Source organism: Octopus sinensis, linkage group LG3 (assembly GCF_006345805.1).
Source record: "Octopus sinensis linkage group LG3, ASM634580v1, whole genome shotgun sequence".
Lineage (NCBI taxonomy): Eukaryota > Metazoa > Mollusca > Cephalopoda > Octopoda > Octopodidae > Octopus > Octopus sinensis.
In genome coordinates, this window is record NC_042999.1 from 48,035,982 (window position 1) to 48,058,481 (window position 22,500).

General features: G+C 33.3%; 1 protein-coding gene across 2 annotated transcripts in view; it reads right to left on the bottom strand.

The window, feature by feature from the left end:
- LOC115209272 (neuronal acetylcholine receptor subunit alpha-10) overlaps nt 1–22,500 on the bottom strand; it is a 1,238,615-nt gene that overhangs the window by 1,008,283 nt on the left and 207,832 nt on the right. Inside the window, exon 2 of one of the 2 annotated variants that reach the window (XM_029777579.2) lies at nt 835–927. The exons of the other annotated variant lie outside the window; for it this stretch is intronic. The gene's annotated coding sequence lies outside the window, so the exon portion shown is untranslated. The remainder of the gene's footprint in view (nt 1–834; nt 928–22,500) is intronic. 2 annotated transcript variants of the gene reach the window in all.

The window sequence follows — 22,500 nt, forward strand, 5'->3', positions numbered from 1 at the left end:
ATCTTTTTATCCCTTGATGAGATACATCTACACCTCTGGATGCTCCTCTAATAGTTCGTAAGTGCCCCACCCTTATGGAAAAAAGAGTACTCAAATACCAGTGGTAGAGTAATATGCTTTATATATATATATATATATATATATATATATATATATATATATATATATATATATATATATATATACATACGCAAATAAAAAACTGCGTACGCTCCCAAGTACGCACACACATGCAAACGCAGATGACACACCCGCACGATTATATATATAGAGAAAGGAATGTAATTAAAATGTTGATCCATTATGAATCATTATTAGCATAATAAGTACATCTGTCGAATCTGCTATATGGCGTATATATGATATATATAAAACGAATAAGCAATTTAAACAACAGTGATCAAAATCGAGACTTCAGTTATATGCTTGCTTGTTTGTGTGTGCGTGTGCATATATACACACACACACTTACACACACACATATACACGTATATACATAGATATTGGTTTATAAATAATCCTTGAGTAACAGAAACTACGCAATCGTCTTGATTCCCTGACAGTTATTTTATCATAAACACTCCGATTATCGTTTTTGCAGCAACTTACACAGACATTCCTGTGGACATGTATATATGTAGGAACGTAGGTTTGAAAGCTTTGGACAGTAACATTACAGTATAGTAGAGAATTTACGAGAAGCTCTAGAATTAAATTTCTTTTTCACAAATGAATTTTTTTTTCTTCTCTAGCTCTGGGATTCAATTCCGTTACAAATTACTTCGTAATAGTTACACATACATCAAAATATATTTAGGAAATTATTAGACTTACTTCAATCATGGGTAAGTTCCATTCAAATATTTCTTGATTATGGCTCGAAAATAGTGAACAATGGAAAAATGTTCATCCTTCCTTGTTTATAGCCTGTAATAATAAAATAAAATCGATCAATTTACAACTATCGTATGAAATAGTTATTGCACGAATATAAAGTTTAACATCGTATTGACAGTATACCTAATATCACGGATACACACATACACACATACAAGCATGCACATATATGTCTATATCGATGTATGGGCAAATATCCTTCATTTAATTTTTTATGCCTATTAAATATTCATTAGTTTTCCTAAAATATACATCAAACTACGATAAATCAACATGTATATAAGTGTATAAATACATACAAATATTCTCGGATATTCACATTTATCTAAAAATATGTCTATACACATATGTGTGAGAGTGTATGTGTATATGCATGTATATAGCAAATGATAGAGGCTGAAATTTTACATACGAGAAACTTTATTGCTCACCACGATTATTTCGACCAATCCTGCATCGATAACTCGCAGTTTGAGTTCTATAAAACTGTTTGTGCTGCATACCACGATGCCAAAGCATCAGCATGGGTCGTAGCGAGCGTTGTGATAAATGAAATTTGTCGTATATTACATTTTTGTCTCTATCATTCATTATATTCTCAACGAACACTGAGGAATTGCTGGGGTAGATCCAGAGATAATTGTGTAAATACCGTGCTTGATGTCAAGTACCCATAGGTAGTGAACATATTTCATCGGCTAACTACTAGGTACATACTTAAATGATTAATTATATATGTCTAGTCTATCTACTGGTTCGATAGCACACACTGTCAATCCATGACTACAAATAATATTCCTTAATTTTTACAGGAGAGTGCATTTTGTGCATACAGCGTAACTACAGAAAAAGTGCAAAACACCAGATTCTCCGAAATTAATCACATTTGCAACTTGCTGCCTATCAAAGACGATGAATAAAATACTAGCTGACCCCATGCATTAAAAACTGACAGATAATGGTAGTATTTCCTATATAAGATACAAAATAATGCGCATAATAATCACAGTTATAAACATTCACATAATTCCCTTGTAGACGCACACACACACACTGACACAGAGTTGAAACGCAGCTTGATTTTTCTTTTCAACGTAGAATGTTCACCATCCCACTTCAATTTCACACGCACACACACACACACACATACACAAACACACATTCACATGGCTCCCTTTTATACACGCACACATATACTCACGCAGAGTTGAAACACTGTTGAATTTTTGTTCATCATAGAAGTTACATAATCACACTGTCAAGTTTTCCGTCACCCCTTTTTATTCACCCATCACATCTCTCTTTCTCATTCATATTTTGTGACGGAGGAATAGACAAGGGTATTATTATAGTAGAAGATATAGATGCTAAATAAAATTAATTAACATGTCATGTTCATATACATTCACATACTTCCCTCGTATACACGCACCCGCACACATACATATACTCTCACGGAGCTGAAATGCTGTTTGGGTTTTCTTTACAGCGTTGAACGTTCACCATCCTACTTCTAATGCACACACATACACATACAGGTATTTACATACTCACACATACACAGTCGAAACGCAGATTTGTTTCCTCCACCCTTCTTTGCCTCTTCCTCTTCCTGGTTGCTATCAATTTCTCTCCTCTCCCTTCACTTATACTACTCTTTCTCCAACTCCCTCCTGCGTTATTTTGGACACACACATACACACACGCGCGCGCACACGCACACACACGCATATATATATATATATATATACTTTATTTAAAAGCAGCAGAAACATAACAAAACCTGTTACACAGAGTTTCAAGTTCCCGTTCGTCGGACAGTTCTTTTTCTTAACCAAAACTGTCAAACGGACGGCAACGCGAAACTCTAAGCAACAGCTTAGTTATATTTCTGCTTCTTTTAAATAAACCATATTACTCTGCCTCTGGTATTTGAATAGTCTTTTTTCCTCCTTTATGTGCTTACACCGGTATACATACATACTTACATACATACATACATATATATATATATATATATATATATATACATGTATGTATATATATGCAAATATATATATATATTTGGATTTCCTGGAAAGTTCCGGGGATTTCCAAAACTTCCTGGCAAATCGGTCGGAAACATCATGGAAAGTTCCGGGGGTTCCCCCAAAGTTCCTGGATAAGCCGTCGGAAACTTCATGGAAAGATCCGAGGATTCCCCAACTTCCCGGAAAATTGATAGGAAACTTCGTGGAAAGTTTCGAGGGTTTATGGATAGTTTCGGGGATTCCGCAACTTCCCGGAAAATCGGATTTTATTGAATAATTTTATTCTTTACTAGGTATTTTTTAATGTAACTTTGGCACATGTATCTGTTAAAATGAGATGTCAGTGTTATTTTTCTTTATGCCGAATTGTGACGACAATATATACAGTGCACCCCGTATGTGTCAATATACATATATACATATATACACGTATATATATATATATATATATATATATATATATATATATATATATATATATATATGCATACATATGTGTTTGTGTATGTGTTCATCCATGTAGGACATTTTATATCATTATATATTAATATTCAATTATTATGATAATAACGTTGTAAATCTCACCTGAAAACATTGGCTATACATTAGACGGTGTGCTAGCGACATGGACCCCTGCCAGATATTAACACGATAATATCATTAATTAAATTTTATTCACTTTCTGATGTATGAGCAGGCTACTTAATCTATGAGAATTTTGATACCCAGCATCGTCCAATGAAGTACAGCAAAACATACTTGATATCGCTAGAAAACAACTGCTGCCTACCAACATGCCTCAGCCACAGAGGCACGATAACTGTAGTTTTGTGGTAACATTCGTATATTCAGAATGTGTAACATTCACGTTATCTCCTTAGAAAGTACGGGGAAGCTGACAGAACACACGGCATCTTTGAGTAATGGAAACAACGGCGTACAGCATTCGTCATGCATTGACTCTGGATCCTCTCTTCATACATGCAATCAATATGGTATACATGAACGACCTACTTCATTTAAGAATACGCGCACTCACGCGTTTATTTATACTTATGTACATATATACATATATACAAATATGTAAACATACGAACACACACACACGCATATATAGTTATATATATATATGTAAACATACGAATACACACACACGCATATGTATATATATATGTATATATATACATATATATATATAAATATGTGTGTATATATATATATATATATATATATATATATATATATTGTGGAAATCAAGTCAGAAATATTAGCTTCACTGTATAAAATGTTTTGTTCACACCCACGTTCAAGCTTACGTAAGACAACTTTGTCCATATCGGAACACTAACATTACTTATGGTAATGTGCGTTAGGGATCTACCTACACAGTTGATAAGGTTTGGAAATTGAATCCTCCCCACATGAATAATGTACTAACAATGTAGAGTTTTCTTTCATCACACCGTATAAATATCATGCTTTTCATCGATGCTAGTTGCTCAAAATATTTGCTAAAACATGGTCTTGTTTGTAAATTAAAACACAAACAACATATATTTAAGGAACAAGAATCATTATAGAAATCCCCTTTCGTGGCAGTTGTGTATGTATTTTAGGAATTTGAATAAAATTAAAATTATATCTCACAGTTGGCTTCGCTTTAAAGTTATCGAACTCAGAGTTAGTGTTTTGAAACTGGAAACTGGGTGATAGAAGTAGCAATATATATATATATATATATATAAACAGAAAGAACTGTCATATTGACATGTCTATTCGGTCAAATCCGGTGTAATATAGTGAATATAATAGACATTGTCTGTGAGAGTGTGTCTGAAATGTTTCTTCCAAAGTGTAAATGTTACAATACTGTTGTTATGCAGCAAGCTTGCAAGCATGCGAGGTCAGAGAATCTTCCCCAAAAGACGTTAATTCGTAGGCATATAATTCAATTATAATCACAGCGTTATGAATTGTAATCAATCTAATTGCGCAATTATGTCGAATTGATACGGATTTAGCCTTTTCTCTCTGATAATTAACGAAGGTCTTTTATATATATGCTATTTTCAACCTCTGCTTAACGAAAAACCTTAAGAAAAGTATTTCTTTTATCCTATATTCACACGAAAACTTGGCCGATATTTTTGGCAGCTAATTATAATAAAATTCAAATTATTTCTGTCCAAGTTTAATTATTACCTGTCTCCAATTTCGACAATAAGTCTTTTTAAACGAAAGCTCTAAAATATAATACGCTATGTGATGAACTTGCCCTTATGTATTATTCAAAATATGTGATTACTCCAAGTCAATTATGTGAAACAGAATCACATAAATGTACAATAATTTAAATGCAATCTTAGGATGATAAACTGTCAATGGCCGACTATGCTATATTCAGTTTTATTTTTCCGAAACAATACTTGGATCATATTCTATTTTCCTTCAAACTGTGACACTTTAAATTATATATTACTTTACTATACAAAGTGTCTGAATATACTGAAACTGAGGAAAGAGTAGAAATATTAACAAATTCTCAGCAGTAGGCGCAGGAGTGTCTGTGTGGTAAATAGCTTGTTTACCAGCCACATGGTTCCGGGGTCAGTCCCACTGCGTTTCACCTTGGACAAGTGTCTTCTACTATAGCATCGAGCCGACCAAAGCCTTGTGAGTGGATTTGGTAGACGGAAGCTGAAAGAAGCCCGTCGTATATATGTATATATATGTATGTGCGTGTATGTTTGTGTGTCTGTGTTTGTCCCTCTAGCATTACTTGGCAACCGATGCTGGTCTGTTTATGTACCCGTCACTTAGCGGTTCGGCAAAAGAGACCGATAGAATAAGTACTGGGCTTACAAAGAATAAGTCCCTGAGTCGAGTTGCTCGATTAAAGGCAGTGCACCAGCATGGCCGCAGTCAAAATGGCTGAAACAAGTAAAAAGACAAAAAGAAAAGAGTTGCTTGATTTAACATTAAACGATCGTTTTGAGAAATATATGAATGCCAGGGTGTACAAGAAACATCACGAGTTTTAAAGTCATAATGACCCCAAGATTAATAAATATTGCCACATAAGGAATATATATTGCTACATATTATTCCTTAATATATAGAGAAATGCCATGATATGCAGAAGCATCATTTTCCTTCTTTTTGTCTTCAATTATAACTAAATTGCAGCTACAATTAACTTTCCGTTTGAAACAGATTCTTTTTATGGACTTCGCTCAAACGAATTTACCAAAACTAAACTTGGTGGTGTAATGCAGGACTCGATAATATGTATCAAAGTCTTATTATTATAGTTATAAGATAGTTTATGTTCTCAGCTGGATAGTAAATGAACAAGCAATACTAATTAGAAAAAAATAACTGCATCCGTTCCGTGGATATCTTTCGACCAGATTCGTATTCCGTGACTTCTTAACTTATGTTATAATTTGCTATTTACAGCGGTAAATATTTAGAGATATAACGGTTTAATTGTATGCATACAAACAAATATACATATACACATACATACACTCGTACACAAGTCTTCATGTATGTATGTATGTATGTATGTATGTACATGTTCAATAGTCTGAGAATAATAAATAAAAAAAATTTTTCACTCCACGCATTGAATGGGTGAACTGAAAAGAGAAAACAAAATCATAAATCTAGGTACCTTGGTACTGGTGAAGAAATACAAAACAAACAAGCTATTACTTATACCCAAGGAACAGAAAATTGTTCTCGGTGGTACAGTGAAAGTACACAATAAAGAGCCTATCTAAAACAAAAATAATTACAATACTTGAAAAAATTAAGATTTAGTGTAAAACTAAGGGAATCACTTTTATTTTCAAACCTAGCTAACATATTAATGCGTTTCACATTGGAATATTGCAATCATTTGCATCAGTGGCCTTCAACGAATCATATTATAGCATATAAAATTTTCAAAACAGCCAGACATAATCAGATTAACGATATCTATTTGAACTCAATTCAATTTCAACATCACAAGAAGGTGAAAACAATTTCGGCTATTTTTAAAATAAGACACTCAGACTAAAATATCGAAAAGTATTGATTTTGAAAGAAAATTTCTGCTGGAATATCACTACTAGATCAGAAAGATTGTTATGTGCAAATAAAAGAAGCAGACCTGGCGTAATATTTTACATGTGATGCGCACACCCAATGACAGATATAGAGACATATCTCCACTCACGCATGCACACACAATTAAATGGTACTACAGGCATAATTCTCATTCGAAAATTACGGGTTATCAATCTGTAACATGCTTTATCTAAATGTTTATCTACCCATATTGCTCCGACCAGACGCAATACAACCGAAGCACAATGGGGCATCTTGACAGTGACTATCAGAGTGTGAAAGCTGAGCAACTGCACTGTCTTGTTATTTTACTATTGTCCCCGAAACTATATTATCAGCAGATGCATACATAAATGTGATAATATCGTCAAATTTATGCACAGGACAAAAAGGCAATGGGAGTGGACAGCAAAAGTTTTTGAAAATTCGTGGATGGTGCAATATATCAGAATACTTTAACCAATAAGGTACAGAATTGTAACATGATCATTGAAATTACTGTCACATATGATTCCTTTTAGTGAAACAAGTCTAACCATCTCTTATGAGAAACAAGATTTTAAAGAGACCAAGTATTTCAATTCCAAATGTGTCATGTTACTTGCCAAATGCTGGCGTATTATAAAATGTCTGCTGTGAGACATTTTTGCAGTTTCTGCCATGCTGCTGGGTGTACTATAAGCTATTTTAGAGTGCACTTCGTATGATGCCTGGCAGTGGATTTGAACATCTTTATTTTGATGTTGAGATACATACTTCTTAACGATTCGATATTAGTTGTGTCAAAGATATGAGAGGTAACACTAGAATTCGCGGGTGCATTTACAACTGGCAATTTGTGACAAAATGTAAATGTTGACTCACCATCTATCATCATATTTTTTAAAAACTTAGTAACTTTTTAGTAAAGTATACCTATGTGTATGCAACTAAAATTATGCCACAAACAATTAGTAAAATTTAAAATTTATTCATATTAAATATAAAGACCAGGTTTACATAAATATATTCTATAGGTAAAAGAATTTATAAAATTTAATTGCCTAAATTATATAAGTAACCTTAATTTATTAAAAACAATCCCTTGTCGAGTTTCCTATCAGTAGTTTCAAATGGATTCAGAATTCATTAATTTACACCTCGGCAATATATTTAGGAATCTATTCAACTTGTACAAATCTGTCAACCTATTTTGCAATCCAAAGGGAATGATAATTGAATTTGAGTAGGTAAAGTTAATTATATTTTCCGGTACAAAATATATTTTCTTCTGAACAATTTGTCTACTATATATTCCTCACAGAAAACAGTTTTTGCATAATGAGATTTATTTTACACTGTTATAGATAGATACATCGGTAACATTCACAAATATGTACAAATTGCTAAATGAAAGAGGAAGAAACGTTGTAGATATTGATGTGAGAGGTAACAGTGAATCAACGAATATTTCAATTGAAACACAAGTGAGTGTCTACGGTGGTCACATTATATTACTGTATATTTATCTATTGTCATTGAAAACAATTCACTGTCATATTTCTCATTGAATTATTATCACTATGCATTTTACTTCTAGCTCCTCGAAACAAAATGAGTTTCATTTGCAATTATGTAAAAATATATAATGTTTGGAAAATGATGACATAGAAAACAAAATATTACGCTGCCATATTCCTGAAGATAAGGCTTTAGTTATTTCATATTTAAATAAACAAAAGAAAATTACTTTGTGGATGTTAGAATACATAACGCTATCAAAATAAGAAAAGCACATTAGTTTTTTGTGAAATAGTATACGAAATGTGGAAGCCTGCTCGTGAAATTAACGTGTAAGTGGCTGAGCACTTCACAGACACGTGCACCCTTAACGTAGTTCTCGGGGATATTCAGCGTGACACAGAGAGTGACAAGGCCGGCCCTTGAAATACAGGTACAACAGAAACAGGAAGTAAGGGTGAGAGAAAGTTGTGGTGAAAGAGTACAGCAGGGATCACCACCATCCCCTGCCGGAGCCTCGTGGGGCTTTAGGTGTTTTCGCTCAATAAACACTCGCAACGCCCGGTCTGGGAATCGAAACCGCGGGTCCGCTGCCCTACCCACTGGGCCATTGCGCCTCCACATACGAAATGTGCTGCCTGGATGATGAGTTTGTCTACATGTTATGTCCTGCACTTTTACTTTCTTCTCAGTACTGCTTCATTCTGTTTCACATGATATGGCTCCCCTGTCAAAGGATAAGAGAAATACATATTCATTCTCTTACTTTGGTTTGTCTATTTGAATATTTGTCTATGTTACATTTCCTTCAAGTAAATTTTGCTGAACACCAGGCAGATTGTTGTGTTCAAAGATTTCTTCGAATTTATATATATATATATTATGCCGATGAAATGAGTGAACATATATATTATTACTTATGTACCATCTTATAATATTGGTAATTCTACTTGTGATCATTGCCTCGAAGAATTATATTTTATAATTACTTCTGAATTGATTTTATGGAATTTAAATGGGCAGGTAGATTTAAGATGTTGCCATAGATTGAGAAAGACATTCAAATATTTGAATTATCGATTATAATATATCTTTAATTAATTATTATATAATAAGGTAATTCTCTATTCAAGCGTTTAATATATTGTGTAAGTAATTAATTATATCGATGTATAGTATCTAATCTTTGATTAAGGATAGCATAGAATTATTATCATAGAATTATTTACTCAATGACGTCGCTCTTGGTTAGATGAATGAATATCTAAAGTTAAATTTGGTTTGGTGTTTCTTTCAGTTACGTTTATGAACACTTAATTTTTTTTCAGATATTCAGGTAGAATTTTACCAATTTGGATTACCGTGATAATATTCTGTTAACATAAATATCCATACATATTATGAATTCTAATAATATTATGTGTATATGTATATATCTATATATCTATAACTGAATGTATAGTTGGTCATGCAACTATGGGGTAGGACTGCCTTTGGCAGAAATTATAGCTTGAATTCTACGCGGTATAGACTCGTAGAAATTTTGAATTGTTTCCAAAGGTATTTTTGTCCATTCTTCAGCTAAAACAGTCTCCAGTTCCTGTAGTGATGATGGTGGAGGATATCGACTCGTTATTTGGTTTTCTGAAATGCACCATAAATGTTTAATAATATTGAGATCCGGGAACTGTGGTGGCCAGATAAGATGTTCAACTTCACTAGACTGTTACTCGTGCCATTCAGTAACATATTTAGCTGTGTGAATTGGTGCATTATAACCCTGAAAATTGCGTTTCCCTCCGGAAACGGTTTCGCAACCATAGGTTGAATTTGATTAAATAAACTGTTTAAATATAATCTTGACTATTAATTCTGCAATGAAGAGAAACCATTAGGCTAGCATATTTCCAAGATATAGTCCTCCTGATATTCACAGATCCTCCTCAATGCTTAACTGATGGAAAAAGGCAGTCTGGGTCAAATGCTTCTGTTGACTGTCTCCACACGTATAGTCGGCCGGTGGTTGGTAATAATGTAATGGATGAGTCGTCCAAGAAAGTAACATTCTCCCATTGCTCAACGGACTAATTCTGTAGGTTTTTACTCTACTCTAAACGCTTTGCAACGTTTGTTTCTGAAAGTTCTGGTTTTCCGAATACAGCTCCCCCGTGAAATCCGGCTTTGTGCATCTCCCGGCAAACAGATTTTGTGGAAACAGTGTCCTCGAGGTGGTCATTAAGCTCTGCAGTAATTTTGGGAGCTGTACTTTTGTGATTCTGTCTAAAATTTCGCGTAAAATTCCAACGTTCTCTATCTGAAAGTTTTGGTTGTCTTCCGGGGATTTGTTTCGCTGAGGAGGTTTTTTCCCTCTTTCTCAAAGGCTGTCATTACTTTCTAGACAGTACTTCTTGATACACTAAACACTTCGGTTGTTTTCTTTACGCTAGCGCCAGCCATACGAGCACTAGTAATTTTACCTCTTTGAAAGTTCGATAGATCTGTCATTTTAATGATATATAATTACCTTTTCTGACGATATCTGAAAAGAAACGGCAATTTTAGCCAAGCATATTAAGCAATGGTAATAATAAATAATAAAAAACATAAAAATAAACGAGCTTTTGACGGTTTTACAGATATTTCGAAATTATGATGGTATGATGCGAGATATTTCCATTATTTTATCTAACACGTGTATATAGACAGATATATAGATATATACATAATACATATATGTGTATATACATATATATATATATATATATATATATATATATATATATTGATTGATAGATAGATATATCCAGATATATGTATATATACAGAGTATATGGCTGTATGAATGTCTATATATATATATATATATATATATATGTATACATACAATACACACGTAACATATAGCTGTCATAATTATGGATGCAACGTTAGTAAGTTAGTAACAAACCGAACTTATTCTGAGGCGGCAACATAAATCTTTTCAACGCTTCTATCTTTCCAAATATGTGATATATATGTCAGTAATGTAGTACAATGATTGTTTTACATAATAATTATATGAGGAAATTTCGCACTCTGTAAACTAATACCAAATCATCGTTTCGTGGCAATGGCTATTTGATACCTAAAGTAAAACGATATCAGAACTGAAGTTAGAATAACATGCTTTATTGAAAATTTATAGATATTTCGATCACTATTAAAATTAATTAATGATATTATTTTACCTATGCATATGACAAATTTAGAAATTTAAAATAGTTCCATATCACCGAAGATTAATGAATCGAGAGTACTAAATCGATTGCAAAACAATGGAGACATAATGTAATCAGTTAAGTCAGCATTTCCAGTGGCGTAATTAAAGAGAAATCATATAATGAAATCTATTTAAATTGCGTAATTAATTTATAATTATACGAAGTAATTACAGTAACTAAACATTGCTCTTAACACAAGTCAAGGACAGTGCGAGAGTTTAAAAGTTGCTACAAAGAAATTTGCACACACACACAGATACATAGAACTACAAACACACAGACACATAGAAGTACACACGCACATACACATACACAGACACATAGAAGTACAAACTCACATACACACAAATACACACACACATACACGCACACTAACACACAAAACCGCACGCGCCCAAAAATACACACATACACATATATATATAATACAGTTAGGTGATACAAAAAAGAGACAAAAACATCCGGATAGACAATACAAAGTAAACAAAGATGGATTATTCGGAGATTTCTTTCTTCAGTCGAGTTCTAGATTATCTTCGCAATTTCGGCTGGTTATACTCGAGATCGCTCCAATCTGGCCAGACCCAAAGTAAAACTTAGCTAAGAGAATTAGATTCCTTGTAAGAAAGTAGTGAATGTATACGAAAACAAGGACGGAAAAAACAGAGGATGTTACACAAATATAAATAACAGGACATAACATCAGGCATATTTCGACTAAGGACGAAGCTGGCGTGTGCGGAAATAACACCTTATGACAGGGATACACGATTTCACAGGCACAGGGAAGAATATAGATGTTGCACGAACGACGGCCGAACCAAGAAAGAAAGATCAGGCTTGTCCGAATACCGGTCACGTGGGGAGAGAAGAGAGGGAGGTAGAGAGATAGAAGAATTAATGACGGGGGAGAAAAAATGACAGGGACACAGTGAAGTGAAAAGAGGAGGGAATGTGATTTAGATAAATATATTACGTATAAGAGACCAAAGTGTACGTACGCCGCTCTCTCTCTCTCTCTCTCTCTCTCTCTCTATATATATATATATATATATATTATATATATATATATATATATATATATAACAATTTAGGAGTGACCCTAACAGGTCATTCGTCCACCAGAAAGAGCAGCCATAACTCACACCGCCAAGTAGTAGTAATTCAGAAATTAGGTGAAAATTTAAAAACATTTACCCTAATTCATCTTTTAGACGTTGCAACGTTTCTGTGTCATTAATGATTAAATTAGCTTAATTAAATTAAATTAAGCTAATTTAATCATTAATGACACAGAAACGTTGCAACGTCTAAAAGATGAATTAGGGTAAATGTTTTTAAATTTTCACCTAATTTCTGAATTACTACTACTTGGCGGTGTGAGTTATGGCTGCTCTTTCTGGTGGACGAATGACCTGTTAGGGTCACTCCTAAATTGTTATATTTATATATTTAGTCGATGACTATTTTCTCTTTTCCACCAGGCCGCTGGTAGCGATAAATTTCTATTGAATTTTTTTGCTACCCTAAATTGACTAATATATATATATATATATATATATATATAGTAAGCAATTAAGGGTTTAGCAACGAATTGCCTCACCACACACCGAATTTAGAAATAGCAGTCAAAGAGTTATAGCTATTCTTTCTACTAAAAGGGAGATCTCAGTAAAAACACAGCACTTGAAGTGCTGTGTTTTTACTGAGATCTCCCTTTTAGTAGAAAGAATAGCTATAACTCTTTGACTGCTATTTCTAAATTCGGTGTGTGGTGAGGCAATTCGTTGCTAAACCCTTAATTGCTTAGTATTACTTAAATTTTCCTCGAATGAGGCTTTTACATGCCGAAATCTACTTGGTGTAATTAATAATTATTCCAAATTAATTAATTTCACCCTTTATTGTTACTATATATATATATATATATATATATATATAATATATATATATATATATATATAATATATATATATATATATATATATATATATATGACATGGGCGATTCTGGTATATTTTCTTCTCTTGGGATTCATGGTCAAACGGGTAGGTGGAATTGCGCGAAAATTACACCGATGTGTAGAACGATCCGGTGGCTTTGCTGGGTTTGTATTTTTTCATAACTCCCATGGTTACCGAGATAATCTACTATAATAATACTCTTGTGTTCATAAATGAGAAAGGAAGGGGTGATAGATGAATAAGGAAGGAAGCGGTGATGTCATATTTGGTAGTGGGATGAAGAAAATTGTACGCTGAAAAAGTAAATCAAACAGCGTTTCAACTCCGTATTTCGTATTTACTTACCAGCTTTTGTATTTAGTCACGGCCAGCTTTATGTTGCCTTAAGTCGAACAAGAAGGAAAGAAAACATAAAAATTATTTTGAAGTACACAAGCAGTCAAAGGATGTTAGTTACCAATAGATTTCTCACAAGTTTTGTAGTAAGAGATCTATTAAAATAAAAACTTGATTTTGTACATTATCTACTAAAATAATACTCTTGTATTTTCCTCCGTCACAGCATATGAATGAGAAAAGGAGTGATAGATGAATAAAGAAGTTAGGAGTGATGACAGTCTTCACAGTGGGATGATGGAAACTGTATGATGATAAGGATAAATCAAGCAGCGTTTCAACTCTGTGTGAGTTTATGTGTGGGTATGTAAAAAGAAGGTGTGTGTGTGTTTGTGTGCATGCGTGTGTGCAACGGAAGTGGGATGGTAAACATTCAAAGCTGAAAAGAAAGTTCAAACAGCGTTTCAACTCTGTGCATCTGGTATTTATTTGCCAGCTTCGGTATTTCGTCACGACCAGCTTTATGTGGTTTCAGGCAGTTAAAAAGGAAGGAAAACTTGAAAATTCTTTTGGAGGAACAAAGTAATCAAAGGATGTGAGTTACAGATAGATTTTTCACAATAGATTTAGTAATAAAAGAATTATTAAACTAAAATCTTGCCTTTGTACCTTATTTATATAAAATACTACAATTAACCGTCATTTTTGATGGCACTGGACCCAGCTAGTATATGTATATATATATATATATATATATATATAGATATATATATATATATATATATATATATATATTATATATATATATATGACATGGGCGATTCTGGTATATTTTCTTCTCTTGGGATTCATGGTCAAACGGGTAGGTGGAATTGCGCGAAAATTACACCGATGTGTAGAACGATCCGGTGGCTTTGCTGGGTTTGTATTTTTTCATAACTCCCATGGTTACCGAGATAATCTACTATAATAATACTCTTGTGTTCATAAATGAGAAAGGAAGGGGTGATAGATGAATAAGGAAGGAAGCGGTGATGTCATATTTGGTAGTGGGATGAAGAAAATTGTACGCTGAAAAAGTAAATCAAACAGCGTTTCAACTCCGTATTTCGTATTTACTTACCAGCTTTTGTATTTAGTCACGGCCAGCTTTATGTTGCCTTAAGTCGAACAAGAAGGAAAGAAAACATAAAAATTATTTTGAAGTACACAAGCAGTCAAAGGATGTTAGTTACCAATAGATTTCTCACAAGTTTTGTAGTAAGAGATCTATTAAAATAAAAACTTGATTTTGTACATTATCTACTAAAATAATACTCTTGTATTTTCCTCCGTCACAGCATATGAATGAGAAAAGGAGTGATAGATGAATAAAGAAGTTAGGAGTGATGACAGTCTTCACAGTGGGATGATGGAAACTGTATGATGATAAGGATAAATCAAGCAGCGTTTCAACTCTGTGTGAGTTTATGTGTGGGTATGTAAAAAGAAGGTGTGTGTGTGTTTGTGTGCATGCGTGTGTGCAACGGAAGTGGGATGGTAAACATTCAAAGCTGAAAAGAAAGTTCAAACAGCGTTTCAACTCTGTGCATCTGGTATTTATTTGCCAGCTTCGGTATTTCGTCACGACCAGCTTTATGTGGTTTCAGGCAGTTAAAAAGGAAGGAAAACTTGAAAATTCTTTTGGAGGAACAAAGTAATCAAAGGATGTGAGTTACAGATAGATTTTTCACAATAGATTTAGTAATAAAAGAATTATTAAACTAAAATCTTGCCTTTGTACCTTATTTATATAAAATACTACAATTAACCGTCATTTTTGATGGCACTGGACCCAGCTAGTATATGTATATATATATATATATATATATAGATAGATAGATAGATAGATAGATAGATAGAGAGAGAGAGAGAGGGGGGAGAAAGTGAGAAAGGGAGAGAGTGAGATACAAAAAGATAAAAGGAGAGAGAGAACGAGAGAAAGAGAAAGAGAGAGAGGTAGATAAATATTTAATTGAAACTGAAGGACAATGAAATTTTATTTTAGCATAAAGAATTTACTTTCAAAACTGACATCGTGTGTTCTTGTATACATACCGGGAAAATCTATTTACTTTACATTTATATTTGCGCATAGGTTATTTGTGATTCTGCCAAATTTTGTTTAGCACAGTTATTCAGATATTCGTGGGAACTTCATCTTGATTGAAATATTTGTCATTTATATGTGCCAAAATATAAAATGTTACGATAAAATATTTGTAGATATATAAATGCATATATAGGCAATTACATATACATACAGAAACATTACGCAGAGTGCAAATAGCTCACCAAACAGACCATTATATACATATGCAGGTAATAATTAATGTGACATTTAAAGAGACGAATTTAACAATTTATCAAAGGCACGGTGCTAATATCATTATGCTACTACTTTCTTTTATCGAATATTATTAACAATTCTGGGTGATGTCCAGTATATTGAAAACATAGATTTTTATTCGTTTTCATCTAAACTCCGAGACGAAATGGTACCAACTCTGCATTGCAGCGTGACTACTACTTGTAGAATCGACAGATCGAAAACCACGAATAGTGTTATTTTAATATATTTCCTTACTTCACTCTTTCTGTCAGTCTTGCTATTGTAATCTATTCAATCGCCGTTTATCAAGCTCCCTATATATACATACATACATACACACAGACACAGACACACACACACACACATACACACACACACACACACACACATATATATATATATATATATAAATATATATTATATAATTAGGGCTTAGTAAAATAAATTACTTTGCCACATACTGAACTTTCTAGAAATAGCAGCCAAAAAATTTTTTAGCCATTTCCACCACTTTAAGAAAATTTCTCTCAGATAATGTTTACTCATAAATAACTCACGAAGGTATGGAGGTAAAAACAGAAAAATATCACAAGTACAAAGATTATTTGAGAACGTTAACGTTTCTAGATTAGCCAAATAAACTCAGCATTTCTTTCGTCAGCTCAACAGTTCTTAATTTGGATTTGGAAGCACAAAAAAGAAGAACATACCCTTCGGCGACGTATCACCTCAGATGAACCGCTCAGACTGCCAGTACTAACAAATTCAAAATGCGCAAGCGACGATTCCTGCTCTCTCCCCTTCCACTCACGTGGGTTATCTGGTAAACATATATTTTAACGGTGAGAACCGAAGCAATAGAACAGAGAGAAATGAATTATAATATCAACAATTGAGGGTAAAATTAATTAGTTATTAATCAATTTCACCAAGTAGTGTTCAGTATGTAAAAGGACCATTTAAGGCGAATTCAAAATATTATATTATATAATTAGGGCTTAGTAAAATAAATTACTTTGCAAAGTAATTTATTTTACTAAGCCCTAATTATATAATATAATATTTTGAATTCGCCTTAAATGGTCCTTTTACATACTGAACACTACTTGGTGAAATTGATTAATAACTAATTAATTTTACCCTCAATTGTTGATATATAAATATATATATATATTCAATATATCTTTATGTATGTATGCATGGACGTATACGTCTATCTATCTATCTATCTATCTATCTATCTATCTATCTATCTATCTATCTATCTATCTATCTATCTATCTATCTATCTATCTATCTATATATATATCTATCTATCTGCCTATCTATCTGTCTGTCTATCTATTCATCTATCTGATTATCTGTTTTTGTGTGTATGATTTGTGATGTCATAATTATGCCTCTCTTTAATTCTAGATGAACACGAGTGCTCCGCTAACGAAGATTTCCAACGTTTAACTAACGTTAAAACTGTGATTACTCTAGATAATATTCGACCCATGAAATTGCTTATCTGTTACTATTTTTGTCAATTCCATTCATTTTCGATCAAGTCGGGTCAGATGTTAGGAAATCAGCTGTTGCAGCATGTCGCTACATCCGACATCTGTCGGTATTTCCTAGTTGGCGAATGACACCTTTGTACCACTCAGGCACCAACCCTCTCACCCATCCTGCCTTCCAAGATGTTCTATGCATAACTTGCCTTATAACCAGTCGAGGGTCCTCCCCGGAGGAGAGAAATTTATGGGACCATTTTAAGAGGCCGGAGCGCAAATCCTAACCCAACTCTGATCTTCATATATTCACTTCACCATTAGCTAAAACATTAGAGCCTCTCATGTATCATGCTTTCACAACTAATAATATTTCACTGAATGATCTCTTGTGATATAGTCATCGTGTCCCTCCATTACATGTAAAAATGTATTATACTTTTTGTTTGTAAACCCTGTGTGACATCAAAATCAAATGATCATATTCATGTCTGATAGAATATTTGTCCGCGCTAATCTTATTGGTCGTCAACATCTATACAATTTCAAGCTGTTGCATATATTTAAAAGAATTCACAATGTGGACCATTGGCGTAATTTGTATAAGCTTCTCATAATATTATAAACTCATAATCTTAGTTCTACTTCAAATTTGAAAGCTGCAGGAGGAAAAGCACAGGGCCGTGAGAACGTACAATAAAAGTAAGCTCTCTTAGAATTTATCCATAAATATGTATCATACTGGACAATTCTGAAGACTTACTCGCTTAATGTGTTACCGATGTTAACTAAGATGATAAATAAGTTCATAGATTCTATTGATTAAATATATCTGTGTTATTGTGTGTTATAGTATTTAAAAGGCAACATTGTCATTGTTTAATTATATTAGAGAATATCTGGATCAATTAAAAGGGAATTTCAAAAGTGAAGATAGTACAACTTTTGACATTTTTCTTCGTATTTCTTCGGGATTTCGCGGTCGAAAACCCTTCATTATGACCCGTGGAGAACTAAGAGATTGCATAAAGTTATTTTAGGTATCCAGATATTTGGGAAATTGCAAGGACATGCCCAGAATGGAGTTCTTATAGTAGACGCTTTACTGCTTGTTTCGTAGGTCGCATTTACTTCATTCTATCTTTCTGATATATACCTCGGTGTGGGGAGATCTGTAGATATTTAGGCACTGGAATGTCTGTGCGCACCTGTTATTTGATGCATATATGACATATTCTGAAGTTTTCTTAAGTCTTTGGTCGGATGCGATGCATCTGCTGCCGACTAACTCGGCAATCGTGCATATCTCACAGTTGTTGATGCCGCAAAATCTAGGACTGAGTGCCAACAACAATGCTGTATGTGCCACAATTTCTGGTCTGGAATTTCCTCAGAGTTGACCAAAGTACACGAACTGTATGTTTATTCTCTCCTTACTGGTTGAATTATGAGATGGGGCAGGGATTCTATCGTCGATTCTATAGTGTTAAGAATCATGCTTCAGGCTTGTGCTAGTAGAAGAGAAGAAAAGTAGAAAAGTAGAAATAACAGTAGTTGCTGTCTATTAGCTCCGTAATATCTCCAGATATTTCTGATATTTCCCAGATGAAATCCCGATTAAATGAAAATTTTCTGATTATTCCTGCCTAGCTATTACTTCTATTCAATAGTTCGCTTAGATTCTTTGCCAATAATTTGCGATAGTATACTTACGCTTGAAATAATGAATATTAACAGTGCTCAGTCTCAGAAGACCTGTATAGTGAGAATAGTGAAATTTCTTGGCACATTGTATATCAAACGTTCCTTAGGCTTGCCAAAAGTATCCCAAGAGTTATACGACAATGTTAGAGTAAAAGGCGTCGTATGATTGAGATATTGTACGTGAGAAGTGCTTGCTGTCTCAGGCAAAGAGTAATCGAAAAGGAATTCAGAAAAAAGTTCTTTGAACCAAATTCACCGAATCAGAAATTTTCTTTTGTTTGTCATCTCTGCCAGAAACAAGTATGACTCAATTCTTTCCATGGGGATTGCATTTCTGTATGAAATATTTAATGTTATATATATATATATATATATATATATATATATATATATATATATATATATATATATATCTGTGCGTGTGTGTGTGTGTGTTCATGTGTCCGTGTGTGCGTGTTTGCATACATGTATGTGTGTGCTTCTGTGTGGTATAGACACAGGTACAATTGTTCTAAGAAGTTGAGAGTCAGTCATCAACACCATTTTAGCCTGTCATTGATAATGTGAGAACTAGAACAAATGAAGAATGCATCAAATAATCAACAAATCAGCATGTTTTTGACTGAGACTGAAGCAACTTTAAATGTAGGTAATTTAACATTTTACGCGTCGATTTTTCAAGCGAAGAAACGCATAGACATATTATGTGTTTGCCTGCCCCAGTACTTGCTACGCCAGATAGGACATGTATATATATATATATTTACTAGCATTATTACCCGTCGTTGCCGAGTTATAGTGCTAGTGCATGTATATATGTGTATATATATGTGTGTACATATTACATGTACATCTATATATATACATCTACACATAAAATACAAAATACAAAGTTATATATTGACATCGTTAGTGATAACAATACTCAAAATATATAACAGACTGGAATTGTAGGCCCGTCTCTTGCAATATCGATCAATTGTATCTTGTCCTCCCTTATGTATAGAAGTGTGGCTACAATCCAGCCTACCTCTACTTTTGGGGGAACATTTTAAAATTTTATCCGGGACGTCCTACGTCCCAGATATAAAGGTAAAAATAAAATATTTCCACTTTGCAAGGTTCGAATCGAGTACACCTTTGCACGCTCCGTTGACTTGAACCTTGCTTCTATTGCGGCGAATTTACCGCCTCTGGATAGATATCTTTCATAGTCGCACCAAGACACTTTGTATGGTGCTTTCCTCCAGGTGTTCAAATCTTTTATTCTCTACATTGTATACTTTATAGACAATAGTCTTTTCTTTAATTTAATTTTTTATTTCGTTTGGTGGTGTTATCCTAGATTCACCGTCTTTGTCGGTGATCAATCCGAAATAGGTTTGTATTTCTTCCATTTTAAGTTTAATGAGTTTGCACCCGCCGACGCCTGCAGCGAAATTCATTTTTGGACTTTCTTCTATCGAAGGCATTCTAACAAAATGCTTCCGTATAAACGGTGAAAATATTGTCAATTTCCCCAAACAGGGACGCAATTAAATTTTTAAACAATAACCAAAGCTCCTTCTCCCAAAGAGAGAGGTTTAGAGTTTACAATTATTTAACAAAAGTTTTCCTTAAGAGGAACCAACAAACGTGAAAACAATAGTTAAACAGTAATAATAATAACAACAAACCTTACAGTGAATCAAAAAGCAGTACGCAGTTGAAGCTATAGTCCTTTATGTATAAGAAATAAACCAACGGCAGTTCGAAAAAACAGACATTACATACAACCAAACTTCATATAGATTCTTAATGCTAGCTAATTAGCAGATAATCTAATGTAAAAGCCGCGGTAAACGGTATGTGCACAGCTCCATCTAGACTATTCCATTTCTGCACACTAATATTATTTTAAATTTATTCCCATTCATGTGAAACCACTTATTCAAGTCCAAGTCATTGATGCAATTTTATACCAATTACTATTTTTACTTGTGTTATGTCACGATTATATTATACTTTAGTTTGATTTGAATTATTACTTACTACATATAATTCAGTTGTTATTATTATGTCTAATTTTTATTGTATCTGACATAAAATAGAGAAATGTTTTGTTTCACTTTTAACATGTAATACTGAAATAGTGGAGAAGATATGATATTCCTTTAGTTTGATTTGAATTATTACTTACTACATATAATTCAGTTGTTATTATTATGTCTAATTTTTATTGTATCTGACATAAAATAGAGAAATGTTTTTGTTTCACTTTTAACATGTAATACTGAAATAGTGGAGAAGATATGATATTCCTATGGGCTCGCCCTAGGCAAGAAGTTGAACATTTGTTTTGCACATGAAACTACATGGACCCTAAGTAAGGCATGTGTAAAATTTGAATGCAATTCTTTGTGTAGTTCCCAAGTTTTAGGGAATCGCAGTGGAGAAGATATGATATTGCTGTGGGCACGCCCATGCAAAAAGTTAAAAATTTGTTTGACCATGAAACTACATGAACCCTAAGTAAGGCATGTGTAAAATTTGAATGAAATTGGTTGTGTAGTTGTCAAGTTTTAGGGAAACACACAGACAGACCGACACACATTCTCATTTTATATATTTTATATATATACTATATATATATATATATATATATATATATATATATATAATATATATATATATAAAATATTATTCGAGACAAAACCACTATTTTGCAAAACAAACAAGGAAAGACTTAATCAATACATAAATTTTAATAAATAGTCAAAAAAACCGCCACTACAATCGTTTCTTGTCTTGATCGACAATCTTCAGGTGGACTTCCAATAATTCAGT